The sequence below is a fragment of the Coregonus lavaretus genome (assembly GCF_964263955.1).
Source record: "Coregonus lavaretus genome assembly, contig: HAP1_SCAFFOLD_544, whole genome shotgun sequence".
NCBI classification, from domain to species: domain Eukaryota; kingdom Metazoa; phylum Chordata; class Actinopteri; order Salmoniformes; family Salmonidae; genus Coregonus; species Coregonus lavaretus.
In genome coordinates, this window is record NW_028160932.1 from 175428 (window position 1) to 183646 (window position 8219).

Sequence of the window (8219 nt, forward strand, 5' to 3'; positions counted from 1 at the left end):
GTTATGGACTATAGTCTGTCTTTCCCTCTGAGTAACAGTAATGTATACAGTCGTTATGGACTATAGTCTGTCTTTCCCTCTGAGTAACAGTAATGTATACAGTCGTTATGGACTATAGTCTGTCTTTCCCTCTGCGTAACAGTAATGTATACAGTCGTTATGGACTATAGTCTGTCTTTCCCTCTGAGTAACAGTAATGTATACAGTCGTTATGGACTATAGTCTGTCTTTCCCTCTGAGTAACAGTAATGTATACAGTCGTTATGGACTATAGTCTGTCTTTCCCTCTGAGTAACAGTAATGTATACAGTCGTTATGGACTATAGTCTGTCTTTCCCTCTGAGTAACAGTAATGTATACAGTCGTTATGGACTATAGTCTGTCTTTCCCTCTGAGTAACAGTAATGTATACAGTCGTTATGGACTATAGTCTGTCTTTTCCTCTGAGTAACAGTAATGTATACAGTCGTTATGGACTATAGTCTGTCTTTCCCTCTGAGTAACAGTAATGTATACAGTCGTTATGGACTATAGTCTGTCTTTCCCTCTGAGTAACAGTAATGTATACAGTCGTTATGGACTATAGTCTGTCTTTCCCTCTGAGTAACAGTAATGTATACAGTCGTTATGGACTATAGTCTGTCTTTCCCTCTGAGTAACAGTAATGTATACAGTCGTTATGGACTATAGTCTGTCTTTCCCTCTGAGTAACAGTAATGTATACAGTCGTTATGGACTATAGTCTGTCTTTCCCTCTGAGTAACAGTAATGTATACAGTCGTTATGGACTATAGTCTGTCTTTCCCTCTGAGTAACAGTAATGTATACAGTCGTTATGGACTATAGTCTGTCTTTCCCTCTGAGTAACAGTAATGTATACAGTCGTTATGGACTATTGTCTGTCTTTCCCTCTGAGTAACAGTAATGTATACAGTCGTTATGGACTATAGTCTGTCTTTCCCTCTGAGTAACAGTAATGTATACAGTCGTTATGGACTATAGTCTGTCTTTCCCTCTGAGTAACAGTAATGTATACAGTCGTTATGGACTATAGTCTGTATTTCCCTCTGAGTAACAGTAATGTATACAGTCGTTATGGACTATAGTCTGTCTTTCCCTCTGAGTAACAGTAATGTATACAGTCGTTATGGACTATAGTCTGTCTTTCCCTCTGAGTAACAGTAATGTATACAGTCGTTATGGACTATAGTCTGTCTTTCCCTCTGAGTAACAGTAATGTATACAGTCGTTATGGACTATAGTCTGTCTTTCCCTCTGAGTAACAGTAATGTATACAGTCATTATGGACTATAGTTTGTCTTTCCCTCTGAGTAACAGTAATGTATACAGTCGTTATGGACTATAGTCTGTCTTTCCCTCTGAGTAACAGTAATGTACACTATTTTTTTCACTGTATTATTGGGCCAAATCTGGACTGGGTCGTCTTCTTCCTATGAGTAATAACATTGCATATGGATGTTATTACTTTCCCTGTGAACAGACCATAGTTTAGTTTTTCCCTGTGAACAGACCATTGTGTAGTATTTCCCTGTGAACAGACCATTGTGTAGTATTTCCTTGTGAACAGAGAATAGTGTAGTATTTCCCTGTGAGTAACAGAGCATGGCTTCCTCTCCCTGTGAGTAACAGAGCATGGCTTCCTCACCCTTTGAGTAACAGAGCATGGCTTCCTCTCCCTGTGAGTAACAGAGCATGGCTTCCTCTCCCTGTGAGTAACAGAGCATGGCTTCCTCTCCCTGTGAGTAACAGAGCATGGCTGCCTCTCCCTGTGAGTAACAGAGCATGGCTTCCTCTCCCTGTGAGTAACAGAGCATGGCTTCCTCTCCCTGTGAGTAACAGAGCATGGCTTCCTCTCCCTGTGAGTAACAGAGCATGGCTTCCTCTCCCTGTGAGTAACAGAGCATGGCTTCCTCACCCTGTGAGTAACAGAGCATGGCTTCCTCTCCCTGTGAGTAACATAGCATGGCTTCCTCTCCCTGTGAGTAACAGAGCATGGCTTCCTCTCCCTGTGAGTAACAGAGCATGGCTTCCTCTCCCTGTGAGTAACAGAGCATGGCTTCCTCTCCCTGTGAGTAACAGAGCATGGCTTCCTCTCCCTGTGAGTAACAGAGCATGGCTTCCTCTCCCTGTGAGTAACAGAGCATGGCTTCCTCTCCCTGTGAGTAACAGAGCATGGCTTCCTCACCCTTTGAGTAACAGAGCATGGCTTCCTCTCCCTGTGAGTAACAGAGCATGGCTTCCTCTCCCTGTGAGTAACAGAGCATGGCTTCCTCTCCCTGTGAGTAACAGAGCATGGCTTCCTCTCCCTGTGAGTAACAGAGCATGGCTTCCTCTCCCTGTAGCGCTGCTCAAGGCCTAACTTTATTTTTTATTTTAACTAACTTCATCTGATTGTTCCTGCTCCTCTCTTTTTGCTGGCTGAGCACAGAGGGAGGGGTGAGGGGGAACAGAGTGGGAGGAGGGCGAGACCAGGAGGGAGGAGGGGGGCATCAAAGTGGGACTCCCGGCGCTGTGCCTCAGGTCTCCATCTGTCTGCATGGGGGGAGGTCCCCTCCAACCCTTCCCCTCCCCTCCCCCCTTCACCCGCTCCCCTCATCCCCTCCCCTCACCCCCTCACCCGCTCCCCTCATCCCCTCCCCTCACCCCCTCCAGCCCAGCTCTTTATAGAGGGATAAAGAGGGTTAAGAAGGTGGGAGGGAGGAGAGGGGTGACAAGCGGATGGGGAGATCCCGGGTGGGTTGGTGGGACAGGGGTCTAGTTTTTCCCTGTGAACAGACCATAGTTTAGTATTTCCCTGTGAACAGACCATAGTTTAGTTTTTCCCTGTGAACAGGTTTAGTTAAGACTGATCTGGAGCTAGGTTTAGTTAAGACTGATCTGGAGCCAGGTTTAGTTAAGGCTGATATGGAGCCAGGTTTAATTAAGACTGATCTGGAGCCAGGTTTAATTACAGTCTGATCTGGAGCCAGGTTTAATTACAGTCTGATGTGGAGCCAGGTTTAATCACAGTCTGATTATGGCAATAGATAGGGAAAGAGTAAGAGACAACAGATGCTAGGACAGTGTTTGAGTCACAAATGTCACTCCATTCCCTATGTAGTGCACTACTTTTGACCATGGGCCCATAGGGGTCTGAATAGGGTGCCATTCAGTAAGAACACTGTGTCTACAGGCAGGTTACTAGGCAGAGCCTTCATTCCCCAATGTCTACAACAGACTCACGTGTTCAACTGAATACAAGACAAAACCCCTCCGAGCTCTATCACAAAGAATACACCATGATCTGATCTGAAACCAGTCTAAAATAACAGTTGAGGAGGATGGGGCTGTTGCACATCATACGGAGCCCTTGTTGTTTCGTGACAGCAGTACACACACACACACACACTGACATGACACACACACACAGACGTAGACACACACACACCACACACCACACACACACACACACACACATATGTAGTGTTCAGTTACAGGATGGACGCAGGCAACAGTGTGTGTGTGTGTGTGTGTGTGTGTGTGTGTGTGTGTGTGTGTGTGTGTGTGTGTGTGTGTGTGTGTGTGTGTGTGTGTGTGTGTGTGTGTGTGTGTGTGTGTGTAATCCTGATACCAATCTGGGACAAAGGATTGAATGTATTGTATCATATCTGGGATCAAGGATTGAATTAAGATGACAATATTCAGGATAGAGATTCTGACAACACACTGATCACATTTCCAAATTTAGTTTATGCCTAAAATCAAGTTGATCCTCTGGACGGACTGATGTTCCTCTGTCCATCCTGTGCTGAAATAGGCCTATATTGCTTCATGTCATGATCAACTTGTGAATACCTTTTAGGCCAATTGCAGATGAGGGTCATATGTTGGTGGTTCCTGGAAAATGCACGGCAGTCTACAGACAGGTAAAAACAACTATAACAGACTCTACAAGTTTGAACTGTGATTTATTGTTGATGCTTGTTCCCATGCACAATGATGCAAAATCGCGCCGCCTGCTGGTGAAACCCGTGAACTACACAACCTACACAGTACAGCAGAGATGAACAGATCATAACCACTCTGGAACAAGCTGATTCTCTGAGTCCCCGACCCCATCACCATTTATTGTAGTGTAGAGTCACCTGCTGGTGAAACACGTGTCTGTTTGTCCATAAGAGTGTATTTTTAGAAACGACAAGGCTGTGGTCTAAAAGTGACATAAGGGCTCAGTTCTAGGCCCTCTCCCTCCTATTCTCCCTATTCTCCCTATACACCAAGTCACTTGGCTCTGTCATATCCTCACATGGCCTCTCCTATCATTGCTACGCTGACGATACACAACTAATCTTCTCCTTTCCCCCTTCTGATAACCAGGTGGCGAATCGCATCTCTGCATGTCTGGCTGACATATCAGTATGGATGACGGATCACCACCTCAAGCTGAACCCTGGCAAGACGGAGCTGCTCTTCCTCCCGGGGAAGGACTGCCCGTTCCATGATCTCGCCATCACGGTTGACAACTCCGTTGTGTCCTCCTCCCAGAGTGCGAAGAGCCTTGGCGTGACCCTGGACAACACCCTGTCGTTCTCCGCTAACATCAAGGCGGTGACCCGATCCTGCAGGTTCATGCTCTACAACATTCGGAGAGTACGACCCTGCCTTACACAGGAAGCGGCACAGGTCCTAATCCAGGCACTTGTCATCTCCCGTCTGGATTACTGCAACTCGCTGTTGGCTGGCCTCCCTGCCTGTGCCATTAAACCCCTACAACTCATCCAGAATGCCGCAGCCCGTCTGATGTTCAACCTTCCCAAGTTCTCTCACGTCACCCCCCTCCTCCGCACACTCCACTGGCTTCCAGTTGAAGCTCGCATCCGTTACAAGACCATGGTGCTTGCCTATGGAGCAGTGAGGGGAACGGCACCTCCGTACCTTCAGGCTCTGATCAGTCCCTACACCCAAACGAGGGCATTGCGTTCATCCACCTCTGGCCTGCTGGCTCCCCTTCCTCTGCGGAAGCATAGCTCCCGCTCAGCCCAGTCAAAACTGTTCGCTGCTCTGGCACCCCAATGGTGGAACAAGCTCCCTCACGACGCCAGGACAGCGGAGTCACTCACCACCTTCCGGAGACATTTGAAACCCCACCTCTTTAAGGAATACCTGGGATAGGATAAAGTAATCCTTCTACCCCCCTATGCAGACGCTCAAATGTAATTCGTTTTTGCTTTTCATTACAAATCAGACAAAAACTAAGCCACCTAAACATGGAAAGATATCTACGCCTCCCGTTTTCTGATCACAGCACTTTGTTGTTCTCTCTCTGAGTTCGATCACAGCAATGTAAAATGTAATCTACACCTAGATTAGGCTGATAAAAATCCTCATTATTTAGTTGAATGATTTTAAATTTGGTCGTCATAATTTCTATATAGCCTACACTTTCTCGTTCTGAACTTCTAACGCGAGTGGGATGGGAATGGCTTCGTGACAATGAACACAAGAGCAGCTTCTCCTGGATTTGACAGCTTCAACGCAGTTACACACTTCAGACACCACCAAAATATCAGCTATGCAGGTTAATGTTTTTGTATCAATTAAGGATTCTAGCTTTGAACGGGTTAGAGAGCTTTTATACTTCAGGCTTCAAATGATTTAATTATTGCCATCATTAGAAATGCAGAATATGCATTAGATATTTAAATCCATATTAGTCCCGTTTTAGGAATGTGCATAATGTCAACCACATAATGTCATTATCATAATGTCAACATCATAATGTCTTTATCATAATGTCTTTTATCATAATGCCTTTATCATAATATCAACATCATAATGCCTTTATCATAATATCAACATCATAATGTCTTTATCACAATGCCTTTATCATAATGTATTTATCACAATGCCTTTATCATAACGCCTATATTTAACAATGACATGTATTCATTAGTTACTCTCATTACAATAAACATATTATAGAAGGCTTTGTATAAAATAAATTGCATATGCAGTCTTTCCAAAAGATTCACAGATATTAAACTTTGTCAATTTGGAAACACCCATGTGTAATATCAGAACATACAACAAGAATGTGGTTCAGGCTTTTGTCTTGTAATAGTAACTTTATAGACGTCCTTACCTTTGCCTGTTGTGTTGGGTATCTAGACTCGTATGTCTACAAGTGGAGATGCAGCTGACGCTTTACATAGATTTATAGTGGGGTGTAGTTGCACTTCATGAAGTGATTGGTCATCCTCATCTTGCAGAACAAAACAAGATTTCACCTAATGGGACAAACACCCCATTGAAACCCTGCATTCAGATTTCTGTAAGATTCTCCTACATGTCCAGAGGAAAACTACAAACAATGCATGCAGGGCAGAATTAGGCCAATACCCACTAATAATAAAAACTCAAAAAATAGTAATTAAGTTTTGGAAACATCTAAAATACAGTGACTCCCTGTCATATCATTACCAAGCCCTGCAATGCCAAGAGCTGAGCAAAGAAAATAGTCCCCTCATCCAGCTGGTCCTGGGGCTGAGTTCACAAACATGTTCTACTAACACACAGAAGCCTCAGGACCAGAACATCCAATCAATCAGAATAAACCAAATTACAACACAGTCAAAACAAAACTACATTACCTATTGGGAAATACAAGCACAAAACAAAATGCAGTGCTATCTGGTCCTAAATCGACAGTACACCATGGACACTGATCAAAACCTTAGAAAAACATTGACAAAGTACAGACTCCAATGCTTCCCACAGTTGTGTGAAGTTGGCTGGATGTCCTTTGGGTGGTGTAACATTCTTGATACATACGGGAAACTGTTGAGCGTGAAAAACCCAGCAGCGTTGCAGTTCTTGACACATTCAAACCGGTGCGCCTGGCACCTACTACCATACCTCATTCAAAGGCACAATCCATGTCTCAATTGTCTCAAGGCTTAAAAATCCTTCTTTAACCTGTCTCCTCCCCTTCAACTACACTGATTGAAGTGGATTTGTTTTTACACCGCTGCTACTCACTATTTATTATATACGCAGTCACTTTACCCCTACCTACATGTACAAATTACCTCAACTAACCTGTACCCCTGCACATTGACTTGGTACTGGTACCCCCTGTATATAGCCTCGTTATTGTTAATTTATTGTATTATATTTTATTTTATTTTATTTAGTAAATCTATTTATTGAACTGCATTGTTGGTTAAGGGCTTGTAAGTAAGCATTTCACAGTAAGGTCTACACCTGTTGTATTCGGCGCATGTGACAAATTAAATTTGATTCGATTTAACAAGTGACATCAATAAGGGATCATAGCTTTAACCTGGTTTCACCATGTCAGTCTATGTCATGGAAAGAGCTGGTGTTCTTAATGTTTTGTACACTCAGTGTATATAAGTAGTGCCTTGTATAGGGCATTTAGTGGACTAGGATAAATGGTGTTAGTGGACGAGAACAAAAGAGAAAGTAAGAAGTTGTTTGTCAGGAGCATAAATCCTGCTTTTTAAATGTTTACCAAAAATAGTGGTGGGGATGACCGCACTTTGTTATTGTATGAATACCAGATTACCTCTTTAAACTCTGATTCTCCATATTGTTTACAGGTATATATTGGATGACAGAACAACCAAATAACATGCATGACAAGTGGGCTTATGTTGAGATCTCACAGACGGCATAAGACCCATTAAAGAGTTGGAAGGATGGACCATGTGTTAAACACTGGGTCTGTGAGAAAGTACAGTAATTATAATAGCTACTGTAAGCCTCCATCTCAGGGGTTCACTGTCTTTATTCACACAACCTCAAATTGACACTAGAAAATTATATTCCCTACAGTAGTTAATGCTTTGTGTTCATATTCACTCAATGTTAGGTACTGCAGGTTGTCCCAACACATAATAATGGCGTGAAAACATCTTATAGTGCAAAATGACCTTAGTTGACACTAAAAGGTTGCATTCTATACCCACAGATTCTCAGGGGACCCATTTCAATTTTAGGGGATCCCACATGGGGTCCCGACCCCAGGTTTTGGAACCACTGAACTATCTTATGGAGTTGCACTGGATGTGATGTCACTCCATGTGAGAGTTGAGCTGTTGTTGTTTCTATTTGTAACTAAATTCAAATATGTATTTGATGTATTTAAAGCAGGATTCGTCAACTAGTTTTGTCCTCGGGCCTTATTCTTTCTGAGC